The sequence below is a fragment of the Balaenoptera borealis genome, assembly GCF_965194805.1.
Source record: "Balaenoptera borealis genome assembly, chromosome: 10".
NCBI lineage: Eukaryota > Metazoa > Chordata > Mammalia > Artiodactyla > Balaenopteridae > Balaenoptera > Balaenoptera borealis.
Window position 1 is genome coordinate 26612049 of NC_138874.1, and position 8928 is coordinate 26620976.

At 52.9% G+C, this 8928-nt stretch overlaps 1 pseudogene across 1 annotated transcript; it reads right to left on the reverse strand.

Moving 5' to 3' along the window:
* Positions 1-2844: 2844 nt before the first annotated feature.
* LOC309604757 lies at positions 2845-6973 on the reverse strand (annotated as a pseudogene). The gene has a single exon. The product of its transcript is annotated as an uncharacterized misc_RNA (transcript).
* Positions 6974-8928: the final 1955 nt, after the last annotated feature.

Below are 8928 nucleotides of genomic sequence, written 5' to 3' on the forward strand. Positions count from 1 at the left end.
GAGAAACTTGAAACTTGATTCAGGACTGTGACGTTGACTGCAGCCAAGGGCAGACCTGCTCACAGGACCTCACCTGCCGTGTCCTCTGACATCAGTGGGCCTTTGCACTTGCTCGGTCTGTCGTCTCCAACAGCTATGATGATCTTCTCCAGCCACCCAGAGGCAAGGGCCAACACAAGTTAATTCAAACACTACTGGCTGTTCAGCAAGGTTAGATTTCAACTCATTTCTCTCTCATTGGTGATAGAATAATAATGATGAGAACAGCTACTGTTTATTGAACACTTGCTATGTGCCAGTCCCTGTTCTAAATGCTCTCCATATGCTACCTAACTCAGTCCTTCAACAGCTCTGTGAGGTGTGTTCTAGAAGGAAAACGAGGCACAGAAGCCACAGCAGTAAGTAGAGCCTTGCAGCATCATTCCGGAACATGGTTGTCACCACTGCAGAGCAGGGTGGGAGGTGCTGCGCCCAGAGAGCTCGTCACGCGGGAACAGGGTTAAGGCTGGGCTGGCCGTGAGCACCTTGGCGGCAGCCGTGGCATCATATCGCCCTCTGGGGATGAGAGGGAGGATTGGCAGGGGAGAACATCCACACCTGTTGAACTCCTTCTATGGCTGGTATTGGGTGAAGCCCGTTAAGATCCATTGCCTTGCTTAAAGGGCAGGACCCCTCTGGGGTAAATAATTATTATCTCCATGTCACAGATGAGAAAAATGAAACTTGGAAAATTAAGTCACTTCCCTAGAATCTCAGCACTAAGACATGGTTCCTGCTACAGAGTCAAAGTTAACAAATGTTTGCTAAATGAAAGCAAGAATATATTGTTCCATGAGTTAAAAATAAAAATACAGAGGCTGTCAGATTCCATAAGCAGATGTATTTGTTTGCCAGAGGAAAACTATGGCCCAGTGACCAAGGATCCTGACACGGGGCACACTGAGGGCCTGGCCGAAGGAGGGGAAGGACCCAGGGCCAAATCCTCACGTCTGAGCAGGCACAGGAAGCCCAAGGCAACACCAAATGCCTCTGGGAAGCAGGGTCTGGAACCAAACTCAGGGCAGGTGGGGGAGGCACCCCATGAGCAGTGAGCACAGAGTCTGCTCATGAGGAGGTGTCTGAGCCGTACTCGGCGTGCCCAGGCTGGGGCACAGGCCACAGCGGCACAGGTGGCATGGGGGACCCCACTGGTCACTTTGGGAAAGCAGGTGAGCAGTATTCCCTCAGAGCTGAGAGATAAAGGCATTTGCCTCTGGGCGGGCACAGGTCCCTGGACACAGGGCTCAGCAAACAGAGTTCAGGTCAGGAATTTTTGGGCAGTGCACAAACTGTACACCTGTACACAGCAGCCCTGAAGGTAGGCAGGTAGCTGGAGAGTCTGTATCAGAACCTCTGGACCGCAGACACCGCCTGTCTCCTGGTCCAGCTCTGTGTGGATTGTGACCTCCTGCCGACACAAGCAGGCCTCACCGAGCATCCTACCCCTCGGCTTCCCTGGAGAGAGGCCTCCTCCGCATCTCCCACCTGAAGCCTAAACAATGCAGGTGCAGCCCACTGGGCAGGAGCGGGACATACCCTCCTTTCTAGGAGCTCTCTCTTCTCTGCTTCACGGCCCTGCCCTCACTCCTCTCCCTGGATCGTATTCCAGAAATAAAATAAGATCACACGTGTCCTCTGTCTCACACTCTGCTTTCTGGGGAGCAGAGATAGATAGCTAAGAGAATAAATGGAAGCCCCCTCCCCAGAATAATGCACATGCCAACAAACTGAGGCATGGCGTCTCCGTGGTTCGCGGCTCCCCTGAAGGCCAGGCTAAGACCTAGGTACGAGTTTCGGTTTTGAAGTAAATGCACATTTCTTCCTCTTATCTGTGAAGACACTCCAGCACTTCTGACCCCAGGAGAGCTCGAGAGTTGGTAGTGAGGAGGGGAGCTCGACATAGCACAGGGCAGCCCCAACACAGTCACCAGAAGCTAAAACCAGATGGGGGTGAGGCAGCTGTCAGAGGCTCCTGGAGACCTGGATGGGGGTTTGAAGTGGATCTGAGACAGGACAGGGTGTTTCCGCCGCACTGCTCTGGCCCTTGACCAATCTCAGCTCACATGGTCTTTTCCCAAAACACCGCTGTATCTTAGCAAGAAGCATCAATGTTGTTCAGTAAGATAAAAGGTTCATTACAAAACCTTCCATGGTCCAGAAGCCCACTGGCGGGAAGGGCTACCCACCCGGATCGCCGTTCCTCCAGCCCTGCTGCCGTGGCCGTCCCACGTGTGCAGACACCTGAACCACTGCACCGCTCCCCCCGACACCCCTACCACCTGGAATTTTGGTGAGTTTCTGTTTGCCAGAGACCTTGAAAGACCTGAAGGTTCTCCCTCGTCTCCTCTAAGGAGGGAAGAAGCAGCCCCCTGGCCACGTGCCTGCATCTATGAGGATGAGCTTTGAAGGGGCTGGAGGAAACCATTAGCCATCGCTGGACACACAGCCAATGCACCAGCCTTGGACACGCACGCTAATCGGTTTGACAACCTGTCAACTGAAAACCAGCAGTGGCATCCAAATGCCACCCAGAGAACCCCCGAGAGGCAGGTAGGCATTTAGGTCTGCCAAGCACCCCTACTCTGTGCAAAGGTGCTGCAGACAGACAGACAGGCTGGCTGCTTTTAACCCACTCCAGCTCCTCTGAATACTTCCTCCTCTTTTCACACCCCCATTGCAAAGGGAGCCACCAGTCCCTGCATTTCCAGCGCTGCAAGCTGAGCCAGCGCCAGCAGCAGTATGCGTGGCCAGGGGCATCCTCGGAATTCAAATCCGGTGGAGCTATCTTCTGCCTGGTCTCAAATCTGAAAGACGACCAAAACTAGGTGTCTGGCAGACAGGTTCCCAAAATATCAGTCTCTGGTGCTAAAAGCGCCCTCCTGACATGTGCCAGATTAGGGATGATGGATCTGGAAATTGCGACAATCAGGAAGCTAAAAAAATATTACAATGCTAGCATCACATTTCCAGTAAGCTGTGGGAGGGCGTTAAGTGGAAGGAGGCTGCAATAACGCTTCCCTGCGGTAAATAGTGACCTCAGAAGCTCAGGCCACACGGCATTGGCCCACTCGCTCGTTCTCCCAAATATTTATTCTACGAAGACACATTCATTGACATTTGTGGAAGTAGGAGGGTGGACAGCAGGTTTTCAAACTGCTCTGCTACAAGCCCAGAGCTCCCAAGGGGCTTTCATTCAACGAGTATGAACCGAGCACCTACTACGCGCCGGCGCTGTTCCTGGTGCTGAAATACAGCAGCTAACAGCACAGTCCCTGTTCGCATGGAGAGAGGACACCAGACAAAATTAATAAATAAAGTACGTATAAATTGAGAGCAATAAATACTGAGGAAAAGGGAATAAAGCAGGGAAGGGGTTAGGACAGCCAAAGCAGGAGGCTGGGGCTTTAGGTTCCCAGGGAAGGCTTCCGGGAGAAAGGGACATTCAGTAAAGCTGTGAGAGAAAAGGAGACCCTGGTGGTCCAGCAAGGTAGGGAGGGAGCAGAGGGAGAAGGAGGCAGAGCCAGGAACGTTGTAAGGGAGGTAAGAGCCAAGGGGAGGGAGAGGGAGGGGAAGAAAGAGCTGGAGAGGGATGGGGGCTGACCCGGAAAAAGCCAGGATTAGGAAGGGGAGGGAGGGAAGAGCGGGCTGTACAGGGGGACCAGATGCTTCAATCATGGTAGCCCTATTTTCATCTGTTCAAAACACTGATGTTCTACATCAGATTTATCTTGTTTTGGAAAATCACTCACTGCTAAAGGGGGGCTGGGGGACAGTTTGAAAACGCCTTTCACCCGTGTGGTGTGAAAGGCTTTGGAATAAGGCAATGCTGGGTTTGATTCCCAGGTCGGTCACGTGCGGCCTGAGTGTCCTGGAGCTCTGACTTGCAGCTGACCCTCCCTCTCTGCACGCCCAGCACGAGGAGGCTTGGGGAAAGAGCCCTTGACACAGAGTCTGCAGCTTACCAGAGCTCAACGGACGGTTTCCCTGATCCTGTCTCTAGCACGGTCAGGCTGGGCTTGAGGGACACACAGGCTGGGACCCGTCTTCAAGGAACCACAGCCAGGAAGCAAGGTGAGATAGTGCACACAGGACATAGTGAGAGGCAGCCTCAGGCCACAGCCGAGCTAGAGGTTTAACCTCCAGAAGCCACTGTTTTCAGCTACAGGGACCAGGAGGAGGTGATTCATTAGGGAGAACATTGCAGGTGGAGGGGACGAGGTGCAGGTTTATCAAGCAGGGTGTGTTGGAGGATGCCAGGGAGACACTTGGGTGAAGGTCCATCCTGGACAGCTGGAAAGGCTGTCGATGGACCATAGTCAGATCACAGAGAGCCTCCAGTGCCAGGATGAGAGGGTGGTTTTTAGAAGAAAATGGGTCCTTGGAGGTTTTAAAGGTGAGATACAACCATTAGGACCATTTAGACACAATGTATGGGATGGATGGCCAGGGGCAGCAGGAGACGGAGGGAAGACAGGGGCTGGGGTGCAACGCAGATGCGAGCGGCAGGAGCTCAGAGCCCTGGCGGGGTTTAGATAGCAGTCTGGGCGGCCGACCGAGAAACTCGCCCTGTCCTCTCCGGTTGTCAACTCGAGAGACGAGGCAATTCGAGGAGTAGAAATTGGGACGTTTAAGAGGGACTTTGCTCAGAGGTAACCGGTGATGTCAGAGGGGGAGGAGAGGAAGCAGGTCCAGAGACAACTGTCAGGGACTGACCCCTGGGGACACAGGGCCTGAGGGAGAGCGGGCTTCGGGGACACCCGGGACCCTGGAGATGGAAGAAGCAGAAAAGCCAAAGGTGCCTGGATACAAGGAAGATGGAGGGCCAACCCAATAGCCCTGAAGCTGGGTGGTTCAAACTGGCCCCAGGATCTTTCCGAGGGCAGCTTCAAGGGGGAGGATATCAAGGTAAATAGGAATGACAAACGTAGACTACTCATCTCTGGTCGGTGGTCAAGAGAAGGGTGTGGGGTGATTTGGGAGAACTATAGGATTGATATTAAAGTTTTTTAGATTAAATATATTCTGTGTGCATCAGTAAACAGAAAGGAAAGTGATAGAGGTTTGAGAGATCGAGGATGTGGTTAGAAGACTGGGAAAAGGCTATTTGACTCATTTAATCTGTGATAAAAGCCCAGAGGGTAGAGAAGATACCAGCACATGCCACCTGGCCAGAGAGCCGGGACACCAAGTGCCATGGGCACCCACACATGCACAGACAAGGGCAATCACCTCAGTCCTGAAACTGGCCTCGGTGGTCAGCTGCGTGTGGCCACATCCTGTACGCTGACTTGCATGGCTGCCCTCTTGCTTCCTCTGGGGCTCACCACCACTGTGGCATCTGCCAGGCGCTCTCTGCTGGCATCTTCATGGTTCCGTTTTTCCGAATGTGCTCCTCATCCCGACGCCTGTGGAGCCGGTCCTGCTGCCTGCAGCGTGGTTGAGTCCCCCTCCGCGGAGTCGCACCCCTCGGCCCTCCTTTGTAACGAGGACCCTTTCCCACTCGTCTTGGTTGCATTCACGATGGAGCATTTTGCAAACCTTTCTCTCATCCGTAACATTTATGTTCTACCATCAGCTATAACCTCACGTAAAATCATTGCAACAATCCAATCATCACCACGAATTCATAGCACCTCAAAGCCATGCTGCCTCGGCCATGCTCCTTCCTCCGAGGAAGAAAGACATTTTCCTCCCGGTAGGTGGACCCAGCCGAGGAGCGAGAAGAGGATTTTCTGGGGAACCATCATGATTCTGTTACTTCTCCAGCCACACAGCTTCCTGCCCCGCCCGGGCGCAGTATAACCAGAGTGTGACAAAGTGACAAGAGCCAAAGAAGGGGGATGATCGTGAGGCATGGCGGGCACGGTGCGCGGAGGGACGAGGGGCAGGCCAAGACCGGGCAGCGCGGAGGGGAGGGGACACTGGGGGCGGGCCCCTTGGAGCGAGCGGACTCCCGCGGGAGGGCAAATGGCTAGCGGCTGGTGGCCGAGTGGGGACAGATGTGGGGACCATGGGAAGGGGCCCAGGGGTGAGGAGGTCCTAGGCGTGGGCGCCAAGGCTACAAAGAACGGAGGCAGGAAATGGGAGGGAACTGGACACAGAGCCACGGAACCAGCAAGCGGGAGGGGGCTGGGAGGCACGGGGCAGGATGTCCACAGTGACACAGGTGACGAGAGTCCTCCGGCCCAGCGCCCAGGACGACACCTGTGACACCCATCAGGCCGGGGAGGAGACAGACAGCGGGGCTTGAGACCCTCCGAAAGGAAAGGGAAATGAGAAAGAGAAAAGAGAGTGTTAGGAACACACGGGATTGAACGAAGAATCAAAAGTGACCCAGCCTCCGCCTCTGCAGAGGATTTCGTGGGACTTGAAGCATAAAGGCGAGAGCTGATTAGACAAAATAGGAAGGGGCGTAGCTGAATTATTTTGAAGATGAAATGAGAAACCAGGCAAATGAAAACTTTCAACCTGAATTGCTCCCAGGCACGCACAAACCCTCCTTGGCCGGATTCTGGGAAGCTGCAGAGAAGGAAGACAGGCCACAAAGGCCCGGCCGCTCTGGTCCATGGGGGGGCGGTCAGGATGGCCAGGGCAGCCCCCGCAGGCACAGCCCAGAGCACCACATTAATCCTTCTCGCCCCTCCAACTTCCAGCACATCTGTCCTGCCCTTCGGGTGCCCATCCGTGGCCAAAACCAGGGTGACAAGCGATGTCCGTGCAGCCTGACTGAAGGCCCCTGGGGGCTCCTGGTCATCCGGGCAGGTCTCAGCTCAGACATCACCTCCCCAGGACGGCCCCGCCCTCGCCCAGCGCCTGCACCGGGGCCCTCTGCCCTGATCCTGCTTACCTGACGGGGGGTCACGGTCAGTGCCCCCGGCAGGAAGCCAGCTCCGCGAGGCCCAGCACCGCCCTGCACAGAGGGACTGATGTCAGTGTGTCAGATGCAGGAACGGCACAGGCCTCCAGTGCAGAGGCTGGGGCCACACAGGTCACGGGGGTCTCACCGTCACCCCGGGATGCCCCACTGCCACGCGGAGAGCGGCCGGGGCCACCTCTCTGCCCGCAAGGTCTAGTCTGATAAAGTATGAAAAATGAGCACTGCCGAGCTCCCATGATTACCACTAAGAAAATGGTTTCCTCTTCCCTATTAACCACCAAAACAGAGCGGAAAATTATTCTCCCCTAGGAAGGTTTAGTGTTCAAGCAGCGATATCTGCAGGGACGGCCCGGATCCACAGGCCCCTCGTCCCCTCCCTCCCAGGCTGCAGGCAGCTCTGAGTCCCGAGCGAGGAGCGCAGCCCTGCAGTGCCACCGCCAGGACGCTCGAGGAACTGCTCCGGGCCTGCACCCCGGGAAGGGTCCCAAAGCAGGGGGATTCCTGAACTTCTGGCAGAGAAAAAAACAGGCGCCAATCTGTGAGGGCCTCGGAGACCAGTGACCCTCCTGTCGGGGCACTTGACCAAGAGGGGAAAGCCAAGAGCACGGTTTTCATTCCAGCTTTGTTTACAATCTGCGTCTGTAAGGTCCCCCGCAGGCTGCAGCACAGCATCTCCAGGTGTGAAAAAGGAACATCAACCCCGCGGACATGCTGCAGGGAACCGGGCACAGGGACAGGATTCCGCCGATGCAGAGCATTAGGCAAAAGATGTCAGACCCCCGGATCCATTTCTGGTCACCACAGTTTAGAAAGCTTCTGCACACAAATGTCTAGACAGAGGGTAGGAAACGGATAAAACATGTAGAATGCAAAGCAGAACGATCTCCCAGACTCGGTCAGCCAATGCAAGAAATACAATCAAATCTTGAGGCGTGAAAAATGGGGTATTTCTCTTAGGTTGCCAAAAAATGCATTTTATATTGTCTGCTACAATAACACGTGCTTGAAAAGTTAGGATTAAAAAAAAAACAACACCTTTTGCTTAGGGATGATCCTTCAAATAATTCGTCTATATTTTGACTGACTAAAAAAGGGGTATCAAGAGAATTCCAACATAAATTCCACAAAGATAATGAGTAAGAAAAAGAGCAAATATCCCAATTGAGAAACAGGCTAATATTACATAAGAAACATAACTGTGTAAACATAATTTTTATAAGAAATAAAAATGGTAAATAAAAAAATGAAAAATCTCAGTAATTAGAGAAATTCAAAACAAAATAACATTTCTCTATCAAGGAGGCATTAAAACAAAGAAAATCAATAACATTAAAGTTGATTCACTGGAGGGAAAATAAATTTGTATACCTTCTGGAGGGCAATTTGGCAATATTTACATAAATCCTTAAAAACCGACAGGATTTTTTTTTTTTTAATTAATTAATTTATTTATTTATTTTTGGCTGTGTTGGGTCTTCATTTCTGTGCACGGGCTTTCTCCAGTTGCGGCGAGCGGGGGCCACTCTTCATCGCGGTGCGCGGGCCTCTCACTGTCGCGGCCTCTCTTGTTGCGGAGCACAGGCTCCAGACGCGCAGGCTCAGTAGTTGTGGCTCACGGGCCTAGTTGCTCCGCGGCATGTGGGATCTTCCCAGACCAGGGCTCGAACCCGTGTCCCCTGCATTGGCAGGCAGATTCTCAACCACCGCGCCATCAGGGAAGCCCCCCGACAGGATTTTTTGACAAATAATACAACTTACGGGAATTTATCTTATAGAAATAATTATAGCAGGAGAGAGTTGGCTGCAAGCATCATCTGTAAAAGGAAATTTGTCAAGAATCTGATGTCTACCACGAGGATTTATTAAATAAAACAGCTGTGTCTACTCAGCAGACAACTATGCAGCCATTACAGCGTGTCTAGTATCTGTATGGTCCCCAAGATGTTACTGAAATATTACACAGGAAAAAAAGTTGGGTAACTAAAACAAAGAAAAAAATGCAAAACTTATGA